Here is a 23,926-nt window from a genome sequence, read left to right as displayed (position 1 = left end):
GCCCCGGAGCAAGGAAATCACAATCCTGACCTGCTGAGCAGGATCTCCAGCAGAGCGAGATTTCAGGGACAAAAACAACTTGCAATTATTTTTGAAATTTTGAAAGCAAGATCTATTCCCCGAGAAAAATTCAGGCAAAGGAATTCTAGGTTCAGATATAGGAACATGAACAACAAAATCTTGTAAATTTTGAACTTTCGTGGTGAGATTATTCAAACCTGCAGCTAAACTCTGAATATCCATTTTAAACAGGTGAACACAGAGCCATTCCAGGATTAGAAGGAGAGAGAGAGAGAAAGGCTGCAATATAGGCAGACTTGCAAGAGATTCAATTACAAGCACACTCAGAACTGGAGAAAAAAAAAAAAAAAAAAAGAAAAAATCTTCAGCAGACTTCTCTTTTCTCTCCTTTCTCTGTCAATTAATTTAACCCTTTGTGGCCGGTCAAACTGTTATGGTTCTCAATGGCAAGAGAACATAGCCCAGCAAACATAAGAACTAGCTCTTGGAAGGATGGAAACTAAACTGACCATGAACTAAACCTGCCGCACAACTAACAGTAGCCGGGTAGCGTAGCCTGCGTTTTATCCCTAGACGCCCAGCGCCGGCCGGAGGACTAACTAATCCTGGCAGAGGAAAATATAGTCCTGGCTCACCTCTAGAGAAATTTCCCCGAAAGGCAGACAGAGGCCCCCACAAATATTGGCGGTGATTTTAGATGAAATGACAAACGTAGTATGAAAATAGGTTTAGCAAAATTGAGGTCCGCTTACTAGATAGCAGGAAGACAGAAAGGGCACTTTCATGGTCAGCTGAAAACCCTACCAAAATACCATCCTGAAATTACTTTAAGACTCTAGTATTAACTCATAACATCAGAGTGGCAATTTCAGATCACAAGAGCTTTCCAGACACAGAAACGAAACTACAGCTGTGAACTGGAACAAAATGCAAAAACAAACAAGGACAAAAGTCCAACTTAGCTGGGAGTTGTCTAGCAGCAGGAACATGCACAGAAAGGCTTCTGATTACAATGTTGACCGGCATGGAAGTGACAGAGGAGCAAGGCTAAATAGCGACTCCCACATTCTGATGGAAACAGGTGAACAGAGAGGATGATGCACACCAGTTCAATTCCACCAGTGGCCACCGGGGGAGCCCAAAATCCAATTTCACAACAGTTGTACAAGTAAGCCGGGGAACCTGGTTTGTAATGAATCCGATGAGTATGTCAACGGAATGCATGTATGTGGGAATCCCGCAGCCGGGTACTGTAGCCCCTTGGGACAAAAACCCTCTTGGTGTATGCTTCAGAATGTATCTAGTTTTGTGGATTTGGCTCACAGATTGGTATTGCAGCACTCAGCTTTGTGGGATCTGCCTGAGGGTACATTTTGGATATGCGGAGAAGGAGCATATAAATGGCTTCCCGTAGGTATAAAGGGTACTTGTACATTAGGACGCCTAACCCCGGCTACTTTCATAATTTCGAACAAACAAGTGAATATGCAAGCCGTGCCCAAGCACACACTGTATAAAAGAGCTGCAGATAACTCACCACGTCCCTCGGGGAGGCCACATATAGTACAAATGGGAATTCCCAACAAAATTGCTAGTACCATTTTTATTTATCCTATGTTAACACAGATGTGGGATAAATTAGTTAGAGCCACGGATTATCTAGATGACCAGATTTGGGATATATTGGACATATTAAATACTAGTATAGCTGTACAGAATCAGCTTATAATAGTCACTAACCAACATACCCTGGTATTGGATTACCTAACTGCCTCACAAGGGGGTATGTGTCAAATCATCGGACCCACCTGCTGTCATTATATAGACCCGAATAGTACTATGAGTATGAGATTTAAATTAGAAGACGAACAACGACTCAGGGATCAGTATGACAAAGACAATGACCAAAATAAGGATAGCTGGTGGTCAGATACCTTTTCTTTTCTTAACCCGGCCAATTGGTTCAGGGGGATCGGTGGGTGGGTTACCGGGATTATGCAAAGCCTAATACATACAGTTATAGTTATTGTAATTATATATGTATTATTCAAGGTTGTACTCAAGGGTATCTCGGTATGCACAAATAAATTTTGTGTAATGGATGCGAGAATATAAAGTTTTTTTTTTTGTAATATCACAAAAAGAATGACTAAAATAATCGTCTATATGACAAGGTTTTGAATGGAATATATCAAAGGGGGGATTGTGAAGAGCGGAACAAAAATGGTTACCTCAATGAACCAAAAAGAATTTGTGATCAATATTGACCTGTCCATTCAAGGACATTTTAGCTATAGTGTGAAATCCTATTTTTTGTTTGTGAAACTGCCACTTAGGCGAAACTGTTTTTTTTTTGTCTTCTCTTTTCTCTCTCTGTTTAAACAAGCAAAACTTGTATAACCACTGAAACTACCTGTACAACTATATAAAGAGGGGATAGCACCTTGAAGGCAGGCGTGCTTCAGAGGCTTCCCAGTGATATACTATACGAGACGTGTCTTGTGTATTATTTCTGGTGATTCCCCACTTCCAAAGGCTGCTCCGACTGAGTGTGGTCCCGACACCAAATATAAAATAAACAATAGAGATGAGCAGATCACTTGAAATTCTAATTTAAGAAGTTGGGCCAATTTGTCCTTAAAAATTTGATTCACAGTGAATTTGTTTTCAGTGAATCCCAGGTAGTGGAATTGGTCAGAAAATGTTTATTTAACAAGGAAAGAGATAAAGGGTGAGAAAGAGATAGGGGAAGAGAGAGGGATAGAACAAAATTGAGAAAGCTTGAGGGGTAGGAGAGCTATTGTACTACAGAGTGTATGATAAGGATGTGTGATTACAAGTACAGCAGAATAAACATACCACTTCAGTGATCAATTACACTGTCACTCCTGCTACTTCCCTCTCTGTCTCTAGTAATTGAAACTCTACTACTAGTCTTAGGGTACTGTCACACAGTGGCACTTTGGTTGCTACGACGGTACGATCCGTGACGTTCCAGCGATATCCATACGATATCGCAGTGTCTGACACGCTACTGCGATCAGGGACCCTGCTGAGAATCGTACGTCATAGCAGATCGTTTGAAACTTTATTTTGTCGCTGGATCTCCCGCTGTCATCGCTGGATCGTTGTGTGTGACAGCGATCCAGCGATGCGTTCGCTTGTAACCAGGGTAAACATCGGGTTACTAAGCGCAGGGCCGCGCTTAGTAACCCAATGTTTACCGTGGTTACCAGAGTAAAAGTAAAAAAAAAAAAAACGCACATACTCACATTCCGGTGTCCTTCAGGTCCCTTGCCGTCTGCTTCCCGCTCTGACTGACTGCTGGACGGAAAGTAAGAGCAGATCACAGCGGTGATGTCACCGCTGTGATCTGCTTTCACTTTACGGCGGCACTCAGTCAGAGCAGGAAGCAGACGGCAAGGGACCTGAAAGACACCGGAATGTGAGTATGTACGTTTTTTTTTTTTTTTTAACTTTTACGCTGGTAACCAGGGTAAACATCGGGTTACTAAGTGCGGCCCTGCGCTTAGTAACCCGATGTTTACCCTGGTTACCCGGGACCTCGGCATCGTTAGTCGCTGGAGAGCGGTCTGTGTGACAGCTCTCCAGCGACCACACAACGACTTTCCAACGATCACGGCCAGGTCGTATCGCTGGTCGTGATCGTTGGAAAGTTGCAGAGTGTGACAGTACCCTTAGTGTGTTGAAGTAGTTCTTACAGTTGCTTGCAAAAATATTTACCCCCCTTGTCACTTTTCCTTTTTTGATACCTCACAACCTGGAATTTCACTGTTTGTTTTGAGGGTTTCCATCAGTTCATTTAAAGAAAGTGCCTACAGCTGTGAACATTTGGTTTTCTTTATATTGTGAAGCAAACAACAAACAAGACAAAATAACTGAAAACTTCACTGTGACCTACTATTCATCCCCCTAAAGTCAGTACTTTGTAGAGCCTCCTTTTGCATCAATTTCAGCTGCAAATCACTTTGGACTAGTCTCTATGAGCTTTTTACATTTTGCCACTGGGATTTTTGCCCATTTCTTAAGGCAAAACTTCTCCAGCTCCTTCAAGTTAGATGGTTTCCTCAGGTGAACAGCAATCTTCAAGCCTGACCGGAGAGTCGCAATTGGAATAATGTCTGGGTTTTGACTAGGCCACTTAAAAACATTTACATGATTCCCTTTAAACACCATTTTGCCCTTGAGTGTTGCTTTATCAGTATGCTTTGAGTCATTGTCTTGTTGGAAGGTGAACCTCTGCCCCAGCCTGAAATCACTGACAGAATAAAACAGGTTTGCTCGAGAATATCCCCGTATTTTGCATCATCCATCTTACTCTGTTCCTGCTGCAGAAAAACATCCCCATAACATGTTGCTGCCACCACCATGTTTTACTGTGGGACAGTGTTATTGGGGTGATGAGCTGTGTTGGTTTGTCACAAGACCTAGCATTTACATTGGTGTCTAAAATTTTTTATTTTGGTCTCATCTGACTACAGCAACTTCCTCCAAACATTTGGGAAGTCTCTCACATGTCTTTTGACAAACTAAAAATAAGCCTTACAATTTTTGTGGGTCAGTAAAGACCTTTCTCTGCCCACTCTTCCATAAAGGCCACCGCTATGGAGCGTACGGCTTATTGTGGTTCTATGGACAGTCTCTGCTTGGGAACTCTGCATCTCCTTCAGGGTTACCATTGGTCTCTGTGCTGCTTCTCTGGTTAATGGCCTCCTTGCCTGGGCTGAGAATTTTGCTGGGTGGCCCTCTCTTGGCAGGTTTGTTGTGGTACCATGTTCTTTCCATTTGATGAAAATGGATTTGATTGTTCTCCAGGGGATCATCAGAGACTTGGATATGTTTTTATAAGCCAACCATGACTTGCACTTCTCATCAACTTTGTCCATGACTTGTTTGGAGATCTCCTTGGTCTTCATGGTGTTTGGTTAGTGGTGACTCTTCTGTAACGATGTTGCAGCCACTGTGGCCTTTCAGAAAAAGTGTGTATATACTGATAGACCATGTGACACTTAGATTGCACGCAAGGGTACTTCTTTTCACTAAGCATGTGACTTATGAAGGTAATTTCTTGAACCAGAACTTTTTGGGGACTTCATTGCAAAAGGGGTGAATACATATGCGCATACAAATATTTAGTTATTTAATCCCATACATTTAATTGATGCCTATATTTTTCTTACTTCACTTCATCAACTTAGACTATTTAATGCTAATTCATCACACACAAATTGTATTACAAAATAATTTAAACACAGGTTGCAGTGTAACAACATAGGCAAAAAGCCGAGGGAGTGAATACTTTTGCAAGCCACTGTACATGTTACTGACTAGAGTATTGGGCAAATGTTTTAGGGATTGTCTCACTGTCTCGATTGCTGAGTTCCAATTACCCGAAAACTATTCTAAAATGGCTGCTAAATTCCTTGCTTATTCTTTTATACATTACAACCAAAATAAATGAACTGGAGTATAAGTTGGTATACATGCAATGTGTAGGAGAATGTGCACACTAGCCATTAAACAGACAACCTGAGATAGACACAAAATGAACATATACCCTGCTGTAAGTACTGTAAGTAAGTACAAAGCAATAGAGCATATAAATATCATAGGGAACTTAGCAAACACTGTTTTTGAATAAAAAAAAGCATAAAAGGCATCCCACCTGTGACAAGGTGTACACAATTGCGATGGTCCTAATATTGCATGGATACCAACACATACTCCAGTTCATTTCTTTCTGTTTTGCTTTAGATTTTTGCTCTCATTGCACACAAGGCTGTGGCCTCTCTTTCTTTGAGCTAGGTATTATGTTTATACAGCTTCCCATGGCTGAGTGTCCATAGTCAGGCCCTGGTGCTGCTTGGTTCTTATTCACATTGAGGTCATTTTTTAAATGTGTTAAGGTTTTAATATTATAGGTAGTGTTGAGCATTCCGATACCGCAAGTATCGGGTATCGGCCGATACTTGCGGTATCGGAATTCCGATACCTAGATCCGATACTTTTGTGGTATCGGGAATCGGTATCGGATCCATATTACTGTGTAAAATAAAGAATTAAAATAAAAAATATTGATATACTCACCTCTCCGGAGGCCCCTGGACATCACCGCTGGTAACCGGCAGCCTTCTTTGCTTAAAATGAGAGTGTTTAGGGCCTTCCATGATGTCACAGCTTCTGATTGGTCGCGTGCCGCTCATGTGACCTCCACGCAACCAATCACAAGCCGTGACATCATTCTCAGGCCCTAAACTCCTCATTCTAGGAATTTAGGACCTGAGAATGACGTCGCGGCTTGTGATTGGTCGCGTGGCGGTCACATGAGCGGCACGCGACCAATCAGAAGCCGTGATGTCATGGAAGGCCCTAAACGCGCTCATTTTAAGCAAAGAAGGCTGCCGGTTACCAGCGGTGATGTCCAGGGGCCTCCGGAGAGGTGAGTAATTGAGAATATCAATATTTTTTATTTTAATTCTTTATTTTACACAGTAATATGGATCCCAGGGCCTGGGAACCATCAGGATACCTTCCGATACTTGGTGTCCCATTGACTTGTATTGGTATCGGGTATCGGTATCGGCGATATCCGATACTTTTCGGGTATCGGCCGATACTATCCGATACCGATACTTTCAAGTATCGGACGGTATCGCTCAACACTAATTATAGGTTATTACCGTCTCGATTGGGTATACCTTGTCACTGGTGGGATGGCTTTTATGATTTTTAATCAAAAACAGGGTTTAGTAAGTAATGTATATTATCCCCTTTACCCCCAAGGGTGGTTTGCACGTTAATGACCAGGCCAATTTTTACAATTCTGACCACTGTCCCTTTATGAGGTTATCACTCTGGAACGCTTCAACGGATCCCTGTGATCCTGACAACGTTTTCTCGTGGCATATTGTACTTCATGATAGTGGTAATATTTATTTGATATTACCTGCGTTTATTTGTGAAAAAAACAGAAATTTGGAGAAAATTTTGAAAATTTCGCAACTTTCCAACTTTGAATTTTTATGCAATTAAATCACAGAGATATGACACACAAAATACTTAATAAGTAACATTTCCTACATGTCTACTTTACATCAGCACAATTTTGGAACCAAAATTTTTTTTTGTTAGGGAGTTATAAGGGTTAAAATTTGACAAGCAATTTCTAATTTTTACAACACCATTTTTTTTAGGGACCACATCTCATTTGAAGTCATTTTGAGGGGTCTATATGATAGAAAATAACCAAGTGTGACACCATTCTAAAAACTGCACCCATCATGGTGCTCAAAACCACATTCAAGAAGTTTATTAACCCTTTAGGTGTTTCACAGGAATTTTTGGAATGTTTAAATAAAAATGAACATTTAACTTTTTTTCACAAAAAATTTATTTCAGCTCCAATTTGTTTTATTTTACCAAGGGTAACAGGAGAAAATGGACTGCAAAAGTTGTTATACAATTTGTCCTGAGTACGCCGATACCCCATATGTGGGGGTAAACCACTGTTTGGGTGCATGGCAGAGCTCGGACGCGAAGGAGCGCCATTTGACTTTTCAATGCAAAATTGACAGGAATTGAGATGGGACGCCATGTTGCGTTTGGAGAGCCACTGATGTGCCTAAACATTGAAACCCCCCACAAGTGACACCATTTTGGAAAGTACACCCCCTAAGGAACTTATCTAGATGTGTGGTGAGCACTTTGACCCATTAAATGATTCACAGAAGTTTATAATGCAGAGCCGTAAAAATAAAAAATCATATTTTTTCACAAAAATGATCTTTTTGCCCCAATTTTTTATTTTCCCAAGGGTAAGAGAAGAAATTGGACCCCAAAAGTTGTTGTACAATTTGTCCTGAGTACGCTGATACCTCATATGTGGGTGTAAACCACTGTTTGGGTGCATGGGAGAGCTCGGAAGGGAAGGAGCGCCGTTTGACTTTTCAATGCAAAATTGACAGGAATTGAGATGGGACGCCATGTTGCGTTTGGAGAGCCCCTGATGTGCCTAAACATTGAAACCCCCCACAAGTGACACCATTTTGGAAAGTAGACCCGCCACGGAACTCATTTAGATGTGTTGTGAGAACTTTGGACCCCCAAGTGTTTCACTACAGTTTATAACGCAGAGCCGTGAAAATAAAAATTCTTTTTTTTTTTCCACAAAAATTATTTTTAGCCCCCAGTTTTGTATTTTTCCAAGGGTAACAATTGAAATTGGACCCCAAAAGTTGTTGAACAATTTGTCCTGAGTACGCTGATACCCCATATGTGGGGGGAACCACCGTTTGAGTGCATGGCAGAGCTCAGAAAGGAAGGAGTGTCATTTGGAATGCAGACCTAGATGGATTGGTCTGCAGAGGTCACATTGCATTTGCAGAGCCCCTAATGTACCTAAACAGTAGAAACCCCCCACAAGTGACCCCATATTGGAAACTAGACCCCCCAAGGAACTTATCTAGATGTGTTGTGAGAACTTTGAGCCCCCAAGTGTTTCACTATAGTTTATAATGCAGATGTTATGAACTGGTGGCCTAGGAGCAGCATGGACGAGCTCTGAAGTAGGTGGCCTCTATACTGACCGCAGACCCTGAACTTAACACATCAACTAGAATGTTCCTGTCACTCCCTAGACACCTCGTCACGGCCGGAGGACTAATTACCCCTAAAGAAAGAAACAGGAATACTATCTTGCCTCAGAGAAAATTCCCAAAGGAAAGGCAGCCCCCCACAAATATTGACTGTGAGAGGAGAGGGAAATTACAAACGCAGACTGAAAACAGAATTTAGCAAAGGAGGCCACGCTACCTAGAAAGAAAAGACAGGACAGTGTACTGTGCGGTCAGTATAAAAAATACTACAAAATCCACCACAGAGAATACAAAAATCTTCACACCTAACTAAAGGCATGGAGGGTAACTCTGTGACTCCAGAGCTTCCAGCTTGGCTGAATAAATCTTTACACAGACAAAGCTGGACAAGAAAAAACATAGCAATTCACAGAACTATTAAGTCCACCGCATGTGGACTGCAAAAACAGAGCCAGGACTTATCTTTGATGATTTGGACAATCCAGAAGGAGAAACCAAGCAGAGATGTGGATCCCTAGAAAACAATGGAAAACTGGCACTCACTAAAGGAAGGAGCAAGACTAAATAGCCCCGTCCAAAGTGGAAGCAGCTGATGACTGTTGTGAAGGACAAACAGCAGCACTACCACTTATAACCACCGGAGGGAGCCCAAGAGCAGAACCCACAACAGAATTCACAACAGTACCCCCCCTTGAGGAGGGGTCACCGAACCCTCACCAGAGCCCCCAGGCCGATCCGGACGAGCCAAATGGAAGGCACGAACCAGATCGTCAGCATGAACATCGGAGGCAACAACCCAAGAGTTATCCTCCTGGCCATAACCCTTCCACTTGACAAGATACTGAAGCCTCCGTCTAGAAAAACGAGAATCCAAGATCTTCTCCACAACATACTCCAACTCCCCATCAATCAACACCAGGGCAGGAGGATCAACAGAGGGAACCATGGGCACCACATATTTCCGCAACAAAGATCTATGAAAAACATTATGGATGGAAAAAGAGGCTGGAAGGGCCAAACGAAAAGACACTGGATTGATAATCTCAGAAATCCTATAAGGACCAATAAACCGAGGCTTGAACTTCGGGGAAGAAACCTTCATAGGAACATGACGAGAAGACAACCAGACCAAATCCCCAACCCGAAGCCGGGAACCCACACGCCGACGACAGTTGGCAAAACGCTGAGCCTCCTCCTGAGACAACACCAAATTGTCCACAACATGAGCCCAAATCTGCTGCAACCTGTCAACCACAGAGTCCACCCCAGGACAATCAGAAGACTCAACCTGCCCTGAAGAAAAACGAGGATGAAACCCAGAATTACAAAAGAATGGTGACACCAAGGTAGCAGAACTAGCCTGATTATTAAGGGCAAACTTGGCCAATGGCAAGAAAGCCACCCAATCATCCTGATCGGCAGACACAAAGCATCTCAAATAAGTTTCCAAAGTCTGGTTAGTTCGCTCGGTTTGGCCATTTGTCTGAGTATGAAATGCGGAAGAAAAAGACAAATCAATGCCCAGCTTAGCACAAAAGGACCGCCAAAACCTAGAAACAAACTGGGAACCTCTATCAGACACAATATTCTCCGGAATGCCATGCAAACGAACCACATGCTGAAAAAACAACGGAACCAACTCAGAAGAGGAAGGCAACTTAGGCAAAGGTACCAAATGAACCATCTTAGAAAACCGGTCACAGACCACCCAGATAACAGACATCCTCTGGGAAACAGGAAGATCCGAAATAAAATCCATAGAAATATGCATCCAAGGCCTCTCAGGGACCGGCAAAGGCAAAAGCAACCCACTGGCGCGGGAGCAGCAAGGTTTGGCCCGCGCACAAGTCCCACGGGACTGCACAAAAGAACGCACATCCCGTGACAAAGAAGGCCACCAAAAGGACCTACTAACCAGATCTCTGGTACCAAAAATCCCAGGATGGCCAGCCAACACCGAACAGTAAACCTCAGAAATCACTTTACTAGTCCATCTGTCAGGAACAAACAATTTCCCCGCTGGACAGTGATCAGGTTTATCAGCCTGAAACTCCTGAAGAGCCCGTTGCAAATCAGGGGAGATGGCAGAAAGAATCACCCCCTCCTTAAGAATACCAACCGGCTCAAGAATCCCAGGGGAATCAGGCAAGAAACTCCTAGAGAGGGCATCCGCCTTAACATTCTTAGAACCTGGAAGATATGAGACAACAAAATCAAAACGGGAGAAAAACAGGGACCATCGGGCCTGTCTAGGATTCAGCCGTTTGGCAGACTCGAGGTAAATCAGATTCTTATGATCGGTCAAGACCACAATACGGTGCTTGGCCCTCTCAAGCCAATTTCGCCACTCCTCAAATGCCCACTTCATAGCCAAAAACTCACGATTGCCGACATCATAATTGCGTTCCGCAGGCGAAAACTTTCGAGAAAAGAAGGCACACGGTTTCATCAAGGAACCATCAGAATTCCTCTGAGACAAAACGGCCCCTGCCCCAATCTCAGAAGCGTCAACCTCAACCTGAAAAGGAAGAGAAACATCCGGCTGACGCAACACAGGGGCAGAAGTAAATCGGCGCTTAAGCTCCTGAAAGGCAGAAACGGCCTCAGAGGACCAATTAGCTACATCAGCGCCCTTCCTCGTCAAATCGGTCAGGGGTTTAACCACACTGAAGAAGTTGGCAATGAAACGGCGATAAAAATTAGCAAAGCCCAAAAATTTCTGAAGGCTCTTCACGGATGTGGGCTGGATCCAATCATGAATGGCCTGAACCTTAGCCGGATCCATTTCTATAGATGATGGTGAAAAAATGAAGCCCAAAAAAGAAACCTTCTGTACTCCAAAGAGGCACTTAGACCCCTTCACAAACAAGGCATTGTCACGAAGGACCTGAAATACCATCCTAACTTGTTTCACATGAGACTCCCAATCATCTGAAAAAATCAAAATATCATCCAAATATACAATCATGAATTTATCAAGATAATTCCGAACAATATCATGCATGAAGGACTGAAACACAGATGGGGCATTAGAGAGTCCGAATGGCATCACAAGATACTCAAAATGGCCCTCGGGCGTATTAAACGCAGTTTTCCATTCGTCACCCTGCTTAATACGAACAAGATTATATGCCCCTCGAAGGTCAATCTTAGTAAACCAACTAGCCCCCTTAATTCTGGCAAACAAATCAGAAAGCAAAGGCAAAGGGTATTGGAATTTGACCGTGATCTTATTCAAGAGGCGATAATCAATACAGGATCTCAAGGAGCCATCCTTCTTGGCAACTAAAAAAAAACCTTCTCCTAATGGAGAAGAAGATGGCCGAATATGCCCCTTCTCCAAAGACTCCTTTACATAGCTCCGCATGGCGGCATGTTCAGGCACAGACAGGTTGAAAAGTCGGCCCTTAGGAAACTTACAGCCTGGAATCAAATCAATAGCACAATCGCAGTCCCTATGCAGTGGAAGGGAACTGGACTTGGGCTCATCGAAAACATCCTTGAAATCTGACAGAAACTCAGGAATTTCAGAAGAGGGGGAGGAGGAAATTGACATCAGAGGAACGTCGTCGTGAACCCCCTGACAACCCCAACTAGTCACAGACATAGATTTCCAATCCAACACCGGATTATGTACCTGTAACCATGGAAACCCCAGCACAACAGCATCATGCAAATTATGTAACACCAGGAAGCGACAATCTTCCTGATGGGCTGGCGCCATGCACATGGTTAACTGTGTCCAAAACTGAGGTTTATTTTTAGCCAATGGTGTAGCATCAATCCCCCTCAAAGGGATAGGACTCCGCAAAGGCTGTAAGGAAAAACCACAACGTTTGGCAAATTCTAAGTCCATTAAATTTAAAGCGGCGCCTGAATCCACAAATGCCATGACAGAGAATGATGATAATGAGCAGATCAGGGTCACAGATAACAGAAATTTAGGTTGTACAGTACTGATAGTAACGGAATTAACGATTCTCTTGGCACGCTTAGGGCAATCAGAAATAACATGAGCAGAATCGCCGCAGTAAAACCACAACCTATTCTGACGTCTCAATCCTTGGCGTTCAGCTCTAGACACAATCCTATCACACTGCATAGGCTCAGGACTCCGCTCGGAAAACAACGCCATTGTGTGCACAACTCTGCGCTCGCGCAAGCGCCGATCAATCTGAATGGCCAGAGACATAGAATCACTCAGACCTGCAGGCGTGGGGAACCCCACCATAACATCTTTAACAGATTCAGAAAGACCCTTTCTGAAAATTGCCGCCAAAGCATCCTCATTCCACTTAGTAAGCACAGACCATTTTCTGAATTTCTGGCAATATGACTCTGCCGCTTCTTGACCCTGACACAGGGCCAAAAGTGTTTTCTCAGCATGCTCTACAGAGTTAGGTTCATCATACAATAACCCAAGCACCTGAAAAAAGGTGTCTACATTAAGCAAGGCCGGATTCCCAGATTCCAGGGAAAATGCCCAATCCTGCGGGTCACCACGCAACAGAGAAATGACAATTTTTACCTGCTGGATGGGATCACCAGAGGAACGGGGCTTCAGAGCAAAAAACAGTTTAGTTATTTTTAAAGCTCAAAAATTTGGACCTGTCCCCGAAGAACAGATCGGGGGTAGGAATTCTAGGCTCCAAAACAGGAGTCTGCACGATATAATCAGAAATACCCTGTACTCTGGCAGCAAGTTGATCCACACGAGAAGCAAGTCCCTGAACATCCATGTCAACGCCTAACTCCTGAGCCACCCAGAAGTGAAGAGGGAAAAAAAAACACAACAGAGTACAGAAAAAAAATGGCTCAGCACTTTCTTTCCCTTCTTTTGAGATGCGGTTAACTCATTGTTGGCCAGTTGTACTGTTATGAACTGGTGGCCTAGGAGCAGCATGGACGAGCTCTGAAGTAGGTGGCCTCTATACTGACCGCAGACCCTGAACTTAACACATCAACTAGAAGTAGCCGTGGGATGTTCCTGTCACTCCCTAGACACCTCGTCACGGCCGGAGGACTAATTACCCCTAAAGAAAGAAACAGGAATACTATCTTGCCTCAGAGAAAATTCCCAAAGGAAAGGCATCCCCCCACAAATATTGACTGTGAGAGGAGAGGGAAATTACAAACGCAGACTGAAAACAGAATTTAGCAAAGGAGGCCATGCTACCTAGAAAGAAAAGACAGGACAGTGTACTGTGCGGTCAGTATAAAAAATACTACAAAATCCACCACAGAGAATACAAAAATCTTCACACCTAACTAAAGGCATGGAGGGTAACTCTGTGACTCCAGAGCTTCCAACTTTGCTGAATAAATCTTTACACAGACAAAGCTGGACAAGAAAAAACATAGCAATTCACAGAACTATTAAGTCCACCGCATGTGGACTGCAAAAACAGAGCCAGGACTTATCTTTGATGATTTGGACAATCCAGAAGGAGAAACCAAGCAGAGATGTGGATCCCTAGAAAACAATGGACAACTGGCACTCACTAAAGGAAGGAGCAAGACTAAATAGCCCCGTCCAAAGTGGAAGCAGCTGATGACTGTTGTGAAGGACAAACAGCAGCACTACCACTTATAACCACCGGAGGGAGCCCAAGAGCAGAACCCACAACAGAATTCACAACACGCAGAGCCGAGAAAATAAAAAATCCTTTTTTTTCACAAAAATTATTTTTTAGCCCCCAGTTTTGTATTTTCCCAAGGGTAACAGGAGAAATTGGACCCCAAAAGTTGTTGTCCAATGTGTCCTGAGTACACTGATATCCCATATGTTGGGGTAAACCACGGGAGAGCTTGGAAGGGAAGGAGCACTGTTTTACTTTTTCAACGCAGAATTGGCTGGAATTGAGATCGGACGCCATGTCGCGTTTGGAGAGCCCCTGATGTGCCTAAACAGTGGAAACCCCCCAATTATAACTTAAACCCTAATCCAAACACATCCCTAATCCCAACGGTAACCCTAACCACACCCCTAACCCTGACACACCCCTAACCCTAATCCCAACCCCATTCCCAACCGTAAATATAATTCAAACCCTAACCCTAACTTTAGCCCCAACCCTTACCCTAACTTTAGCCCCAACCCTAACTGTAGCCCTAACCCTAACCCTAACCCTAATCCTAGCCCTAACCGTAGCCCTATCCCTAACCCTAACCCTAACCCTAACCCTAATGGGAAAATGGAAATAAATACATTTTTTTTATTTTTTTATTTTTTGCTAACAAAGGGGGCGATGAAGGGGGGGTTTGATTTACTTTTATAGCGGGGTTTTTAGCGGATTTTTGATTGGCAGCCATCACACACTGAAAGACGTTTTTTATTGCAAAAAATATTTTTTGCGTTACCACATTTTGAGAGCTATATTTTTTCTAGATTTTGGTCCACAGAGTCATTCATGTGAGGTCTTGTTTTTTGCGGGACGAGTTGACGTTTTTATTGGTAACATTTTCAGGCACGTGACATTTTTTGATCGTTTTTTATTCTGATTTTTGTGAGGCAGAATGACCAAGAACCAGCTATTCATGAAGTTCTTTTGGGGGAGGCATTTATACCGTTCCGCGTTTGGTAAAATGGATAAAGCAGTTTTATTCTTCGGGTCAGTATGATTACAGCGATACCTCTTTTATATCTTTTTTTATGTTTTGGCACTTTTATACGATAAAAACTATTTTATAGAAAAAATAATTATTTTTGCATAGCTTTATTCTGAGGACTATACGTTTTTTCTTTTTTCTTTGATGATGCTGTATGGCAGCTCGTTTTTTGCGGGACAAGATTACATTTTCAGAGGTACCATGGTTATTTATATCCGTCTTTTTGATCGCGTGTTATTCCACTACATAGTGTCGCTTAATTAAGATTTCAGGTTATAGAAAAAGTCCATCGCGCAAGGAGGGGGGGGGGGGGGGGGTAAACACATCCAGTTGCTTAAACAAAGAGAAACTTTTATACGCTTGACACACTCCATCCTAGAGGTCTCAACAGGGAACTTGAGTGGCTTATCTAACCAGGCTTTTATTTCCCTTTGGTGAATTGACCCACTGCACCTATAGAATTCATACTCTATTTACGCAGGATGGTAAGACTTGTACCCCTTAGTAGTAATTTTTCAAGTTTTATTTTTTCAAGTTTCATATTTCCATTTTTAATCTTTTCCTTTTTGTAATTTTTTCTTATATTATTTTTGACCTTTTTTCTTCATTTATTCTATTCAGTTCATTAATTTCATTAATTTAATTCATTTTTTATTTCATTTTTTGATTTCATTATTTTTTTTATTTTTTTTATTTCATTATTTATTTTATTATCTATTCATTTATTTCATTTTTTTCGATTACTTTACTATTTTGTTTCCCATTTTTTCAACTCAAGGTTTCCTTTTCAGTTTGAATAATCATGTTTGGACTCCTACTTCCTATTGTTTTATTATGTCATGATATGTGATATCGTTCTACTAGCCCCATACATGTTTCACACGTTGGTATATGCATTTCTTTCAACTGAGCTATTTTCATACTATGCTACACCACACAGGCCCGGGAGGGCTTACTACTATTCATATCTCTCCCTTTAATAAACCCTATTGGGCTCCACAACCACGCATCAACTCCTAGCATTAGGACTCTTCAACTATGTACAGCGCAGGCGCAGGTGGCACTTCCAGTGCGCAGGCGCCGGTGATATTCATTGGTGCCGCCGCAACGCAGCCTATACAGGCGCCGTTCCTCTCGCCCTGCCTGGCGCATGTGCCGGCTGTGCCTCTACTACACAGGCGCCAGTCAAACACCGCCCGGCTGTGATCCTACTGCGAAGGCGCCTACCAGACACCGGGCTCTTCACATCATATACAGCGCAAACGCCGGCGTCCCCCATACTTCCGGTCACATGACCGGACAGAGCGTCATTAAAAAGCGGCACTGTGCAGCTTCTGACACTGCCGTCTTCACCGCCAAGACACAGTCTGTGTCGGAGTCTCCCACCTTACCACCAACGCATATTTCAGGCTCTCGGATTGCGCTCCCCCTGACACTGGATGTGAGGCAACAGATCCACAACAGATAAGTCTTACGCACATATGAACCGGTAGTTATTTGTAATATGTACTTTTTCAGATCTGAGCAGACACCTCCACTCCGTTTAAGTGGATCTACACACCTTGGAGCTGCTTTGCTCCTAATAAACAGAACTCTCACTGCGTCTGTACCGGATCTTACAGTTAAAACGAGACATATAGACTAATACCAAGGTACTACCACTTTCTATATGCGAAACCCTGTTATTCTGTCCGGGGCCCGGGGGTCACATACATATGTATATATGTATATATATACCTACAATATGTATTTTTGTTACAGCCAACCTAACTTTTGACAGAGGTACTAGAACCATATATACCCTGTCCCTGATAATCGCTCATTGGACTAAAGGCCTTATTCCCCCAACCTTGGTAAATACTTCTTTTCGTTTCTATATATATGTCTACACCCCTATGTACCACTTATTTTGCCATTCCCACAGACTTTTTTTAGTCCATATACTCTTTAGCACGACAATTAAGAGTACCTGTGTTTTAAATGTTAGTATATACTATAAACATAACGACATATATATATTTTTCTCATGTTCTCCTGCCACCCTTGTATAGGGAAATACGGGGCCATCTCCACCTATGAATTCAGTAGAATATCTAAATATCACATGATGGAACACAAAACAACCACAAAGGGTACGTTAATCCGTCTTTACCTCCTGTATCTTACTATCTCTAGTCTCTTTTCAGATTTATACCCAACCCTCGGCTAACCATGCCTTGTTCTACATAGGATTGCAGAACCTTGATAAATCCCTACTTGCTCGCTTATTGTCCATAGACATCTGGCATGTTTTCTTTATAAATTTTATTATGTATATAACCTATACAGCAAACGTTGTATATATTGTATATTTGAGCACTGTATATATTTTGTATTCATACATTCTTTTCTTCTATCTTGTTACAGCACTTATTTTGTGACCAAGGCCACTGAGTGGCCGAAACGTTAAATACTATTGCCCTGTTGTTTTCGTCTCCATCTTGAATAAATTTTCACGTTAGCAAAAATCAACATGATGAGTGCGGTGATTTGACTTTTTCTCTAGTACTAAGGGGGCTTTTGGCTCCGTTCACCAGCACCTTCGAACTCCACCTACAGTCGAGTGCTAGCTCTTCGTCTCTTCCATTCCACTTTTTGTTTGGCGGTATGATAGTAAAGCGATCTGACGTGCAGAGCTCCTCCAGGCTTCCCGGCGCCTGCTCTGAGCAGGCACTGTGAAGCCACCTCCCTGCAGGACCTGGATGCCACGGCCATCTTGAATCTGGGCCTGCTGCAGGGAGGAGGAGGTAAGAGACCCTCGGAGCAACGCGATCACATCGCGTTGCTCCGGGGGTCTCAGGGAAGCATGCAGGGAGCCCCCTACCTGCGCGATGCTTCCCTATACCGCCAGAACACTGCGATCATGTTTGATCGCAGTGTGTCGGGGGTTAATGTGCCGGGGGCGGTCCGTGACCGCTCCTGGCACATAGTGCCAGATGTCAGGTGCGATAGTCAGCTGACACTCGGCCGCGATCGGCCGCGCTCCCCCCGTGAGCACGGCCGATTGCGCTGGACGTAATATCCTGTCGGTGGTCATACGGGCCCACCCCACCTCGACGGGATAGTACATCTGATGTCAGAAAGGGGTTATTTGTATGCACTACTGCTTTTTGTTAATATGCACTTTATATGCACTATTGCTTTTCACTTTTTGCAGGGCATATGTTCATTTTGACTCAAGAGCAGAAGGACCATCCAACATTAGTGCCTATGGCATGGGAGGCTCATACATTCTGAAAGGCTGAGTGTTATATAGAGGATTTAGAACATCATATGCTCCCATCCAGATAACATTTCATGGAAGTCTTTCATATTACCACAAGACCATGCAAAACCACATACTGCATCCATCACAACAGCATGTCCTCACAGAAGAAGAGTTCGGGTGATGAACTTGTCCACCTGCAGTCCAGACCTTTCACCAATAGAAAACATTTGGCACATTATGAATCGAAAAATACAGCAATGAGGACCCAGAACTGTTGAGCAGCTATAATTCTACATAAGACAAGAATTAGACAACGTTCCTCTCCCAGAACTCCAACAATTGGTCTCATTTCTACATTTACAAACTGTTGTAAAAAGAAGAGAGGGTAATACACAATGGGTAGACTTGGTCCTTAATTTTTTAAGATGTGCTGCTGTCATTAATTTCTAAATGAGTTAATTTTTTGAAGTGAAGTGGAAAAATGTCTAATGTTCAAATTCTGATCTGTGTTTTATGTTCTGGAAGAGATTTCCAAACCATTGCATTCTTGTAATCTTTACATTTTTCTTAAGGTTGAAACTTTTTTGGAATTGGTGTTGTATAGTGATGAGCGAACGTGTTCACTCGAACCTGGTGTTCGATCGGACATTAGGGCGTTCGAAGGTGTTCGGTATTCGGCCGAACATCTCGCGGTACTCGAGTGAAATCTCGTTTTTGTTTTTCTCATTTTTGGCGGTTTTTCAAGGAGCCAATCATGTTAGGTGAGCCTTCTAAGCTACTAGCATGACGTAGGGACATGTACAAGACGAGAGCAGTGAGTGGCTGGCCAGATCAGGTGACCTGACCAGCCAATAGACTGCTTTCATTATGTTCGGCGCTTTCAGCCATTTGCAGTGTGAAAGAGCATAGGGACAGACGTGCTGGGGGGACTGGGAATTGATAGGGACTAGAGCAGGGACAAAGACCAGAATTAATCAGGCAGGCAGGGTGCAGAAATCAACAGCCCTTGTCAGGGCTAATCTACGTTTACTACTACTAGTCCTCTCTTGTATTTGCTGGCTAGCTGTGTGGCAGCTGGGACCAGGAGTGCAGCGGCCGCCATCTTAGCTGCGCACTCACTGTCTCAGTGCCAAGTCTCAATCTCAGTCTCCAAGTCAATCTTTATAGGCATTAGGCATTAGGCAGGGATCGTGTGTGCATTAGGCTGGGCTTTATAGTGCGGCGTCCGCCATTTTGGGCGAACGCCGCACTATTAGAATATCGGCTGCTGGATGTTCCTCAGACTCCATTTAGCCTCCAGCACACGCTGTCTGTAACCTCATTTGTGCTGCTGTCTGGGACTTGTAGTGCCTCAGACTCCAGCACACGCTGTAACCTCATTTGTGCTGCTGTCTGGGACTTGTAGTGCCTCAGACTCCAGCACACGCTGTAACCTCATTTGTGCTGCTGTCTGGGACTTGTAGTGCCTCAGACTCCGTAGAGTGGTACAGCACACGCTGTCACCTCATTTAATAATAATAATATTAATTAATAACAATAATTAATAAATTAAAAAAGGAAATATTTGCGGCCTAAAAATAAAACCGCATAAGATATAAAAATGCATTTTTGAGTGATACAGATATACCACACCTGGCCCAAAAATATTTGTTTAGCGTACACATAAGCGCAGTGTACAGAATACGCAATTCTGCCACATATATAGTATATATATAGTATAGAATACCCTACATTCTAATCCAAGGTTTTGTGTGTCCAAAAAACCGCATTAGATAAAAATTGCATTTTTATAGCACGCCATATCTAATAGTTAAAGAAATAAAGGGTATTTGATGTGAAGAAATACCACAAATATAAACACAGTTTTATATCTGTTACTGGTACCCAAGTTTTGTGGTTCAAAAATACGCTCTGTATTTAGTGACTAGGCCTGTTGCCAGATTTGTGCACGCCATATCTAATAGTTAAAGAAATAAAGGGTATTTGATGTGAAGAAATACCACAAATATAAACACAGTTTTATATCTGTTACTGGTACCCAAGTTTTGTGGTTCAAAAATACGCTCTGTATTTAGTGACTAGGCCTGTTGCCAGATTTGTGCACGCCATATCTAATAGTTAAAGAAATAAAGGGTATTTGATGTGAAGAAATACCACAAATATAAACACAGTTTTATATCTGTTACTGGTACCCAAGTTTTGTGGTCCAAAAATAAGCTCTGTATTTAGTGACTAGGCCTGTGGCCAGTTTTGTGCACGCCATATCTAATAGTTACATAAAGAAGGGGTATTTGATCTGAAGAAATACCACAAATATAAAACACAGTTTTATATCTGTTACTGATACACATCAGTTTGCTGTAAACCAAGGTTTGGTTGCATAAAATACGCTCTTTACCGAATAGTCCTTTTTCCAACACGCAATATATCCTCTGTTTGGACAAATAGAGTGTATTTCACCTTCATAACTAGCTTTTCTAGCATAACCTTTACAATGGTGAACCCCAGGGGTAAGGGACGAGGACAAGGACGTGGTCGTGGGCGTCAAAGTGAGGTTGCAGGCAGAGGCCGTAGTCCTGGGCAGGGTGACACAGTACCTGCTTCTGATGGAGTACTGGAACGCCGCAGAGTACCCTTTTCTAGCTTCCTGTCCCAATTTACAGTGTCACGTGGCACACCCCTATTGGATCCCCAGCAGTGCGAACAGGTGATCAACTGGATAGCGGATAATGCATCCAGTAGTTTATCCACCGCCCAGTCTTCCACGCAGTCCACCAACGCTAGCCAAGGGAGTGGACCTCAGGATCTTTCAGCTCAACCTCCTCCCGCCCAGCCTGGCCCCTCCTTGGAAATTAGTGATTCAAATCCTGCATACTCCCAGGAACTGTTTTCCCAACCCTTCCTAGATTCACAAAGCACTGCTGAGCAGCAACCTGACCAGTGGGTCTGTCCCGATGCCCAAAATAGAGAGCTTTCCCAGTCTGTGGGTGATGAAAGTGGGGATTTACAAATAGTCTGTGGAGAGGTGTCTGAGGATGAGACACGGGTGTCAGACAGTGAGGTGCTTGTCAGTGCAGTAATTCCCAGGGGGGAGCAGGCTGATGAATGGGAGGAGGAGGAGCCGGTGGATGATGAGGTGACTGACCCCAGCTGGGTTGTTAGGCCTAGTCAAGAGAGTGCTTCGGAGGGGGAGGCAAGTGTAACATCAGAAAACGTTGCAAGAGGTAGACGTGCGACCAGAGGGAGAGGCAGGGCCAGAGTAATTTCATCAGACAGAGGTTCAACAAGTGAACCAGTTTGGTCGAGGCCTCGGTGTTCTAAAGTCTGGAGCTTCTTTAAAGAAAGTGAGGAGGACCGACGGACTGTGTTGTGCAACCTGTGCCACACCAAGCTCAGTAGGGGAGCCACCACTAGCAACCTAAGCATTACCAGCATGCGCAGGCATATGAGTGCTAAACACCCAACTCATTGGAATCAAGGCCGTTCACCTCCTTCTGGTCGCACCGCTGCTCCTTCCCCTGTGTCACATGCTGGCTCTGCCAGTAACTCCCCAGCCCAGGAGCCCGGCACCAGCGACTCCCGCCATGCAACCACCCCTGCACCTTCACCATCCCCCCCACAATCCACCAATGTGTCCCAGCGCAGTGTTCAGCTGTCTTTGCATGAAACATTTGAGCGCAAGCGCAAATATGCCTCCACCCACCCACATGCACAGGCCTTAAATGTCCACGTCTCCAAACTCCTGAGTTTGGAGATGCTGCCCTACAGGCTGGTGGAGACGGAGGCATTCCGCAACCTGATGGCGGTGGCTGCCCCTCGCTACTCCGTCCCAAGCCGCCACTATTTTTCTCGATATGCCGTCCCAGCACTACACCAGCACGTGTCTCAGAACATCAACCGTGCCCTGACCAACGCGGTTACAGAAAAGGTCCACTTAACCACGGACACGTGGACCAGTGCTGGGGGGCAGGGACACTATATCTCCCTGACGGCACATTGGATTAATTTGGTTGAGGCTGGGACAGAGTCTGAACCGGGGTCAGCTCATGTGTTGCCCACACCCAGGATTGCGGGGCCTACCTCGGTGACTGTTTCCCAGGATTACTATACTTCTCCCCCCTCCTCCTCCTCCTCCTCCTCCTCCACAAACACCACTTGTAAATTTCCATCCGTGGACACGCCACCTTCAGTCGGCAGCTGCAGTCGCAGCAGGACCGCAGTGGGCAAGCGCCAGCAGGCGGTGCTAAAACTGCTGAGCTTAGGTGACAAGAGGCACACTGCCCAGGAGCTGTTACAGGGCATGACGGCTCAGACGGATCTTTGGCTGGCGCCGCTGAACCTGAAAGCAGGCATGGTCGTGTGTGACAACGGGCGTAATCTGGTGGCGGCTCTGCAACTGGGCAGACTCACACACGTTCCATGCCTTGCCCACGTGTTCAATCTGGTGGTTCAGCGGTTCCTCAAGACCTACCCCAATCTGTCAGATTTGCTCACCAAGGTGAGACGCATCTGTGCCCATTTCCGCAAATCCACCACTGATGCTGCCACCCTGAGGGCAGTGCAACGGCGCTTACAACTGCCAGCTCACCGACTGTTGTGCGACGTGCCAACGAGATGGAATTCCACCCTACACATGTTAAACAGGGTTTACCAGCAGCGCAGAGCCATTGTAGACTGTCAGATGACCACTTCCACCAGAACCGGTAGTCAAGTTAGTCAGCTTCCTCAAATCTACAATGAGGAGTGGACGTGGATGTCTGATATATGTAAGGTGTTAAGCCACTTTGACGAGTCAACACTGATGGTCAGCGGGGATGACGCCATAATCAGCGTCACCATCCCGCTGCTTTGTCTGCTGAAAAAATCATTGCTCAGCATGAAGTCTGAGGCGCATCGATTGTCACAGGAGATGGGGGAAGAAGAGTTGACTGAGAGCCAGAACACCAGCCAGTCTGTTTCTCAGAGTGTAACTGAGGAGGGGGAGGAGGAAGATGAGGATGAAGAGGAGGAGACTGTGGGCGAGACTGAAGACGGTACCCATTCCCTCTTCTCAGTTCAGCGTGTTTGGGCTGAGGAGGAGGAGTTGGAGGAGGAGGAGGAGGAGGAAATGGAGAGTCGGCCTGTTGCGGAGGGGGAATTCTTACGTGTTGGGACTCTGGCGCACATGGCTGACTTCATGTTAGGCTGCCTTTCCCGTGACCCTCGCGTGAGAAAAATATTTTCCACCAGCGATTACTGGGTGTTCACCCTCTTGGACCCCCGGTACAAGCACAACTTTTCCACTCTAATTCCTATAGAGGAAAGGAGTATGAGACTGCATCAATACCAACTGGCCCTGGTGCACAAGCTGAAAATAGCCTTCCCATCTGACACCGCTAGCGGCAGAGGACGTGGTTCTGAGGGCCAACAAGCGAGGGAGAGGAGGGGAGCAGGC

The sequence above is a fragment of the Ranitomeya variabilis genome, chromosome 1, assembly GCF_051348905.1.
Source record: "Ranitomeya variabilis isolate aRanVar5 chromosome 1, aRanVar5.hap1, whole genome shotgun sequence".
NCBI classification, from domain to species: domain Eukaryota; kingdom Metazoa; phylum Chordata; class Amphibia; order Anura; family Dendrobatidae; genus Ranitomeya; species Ranitomeya variabilis.
Note: the sequence above shows the minus strand (reverse complement) of the source record.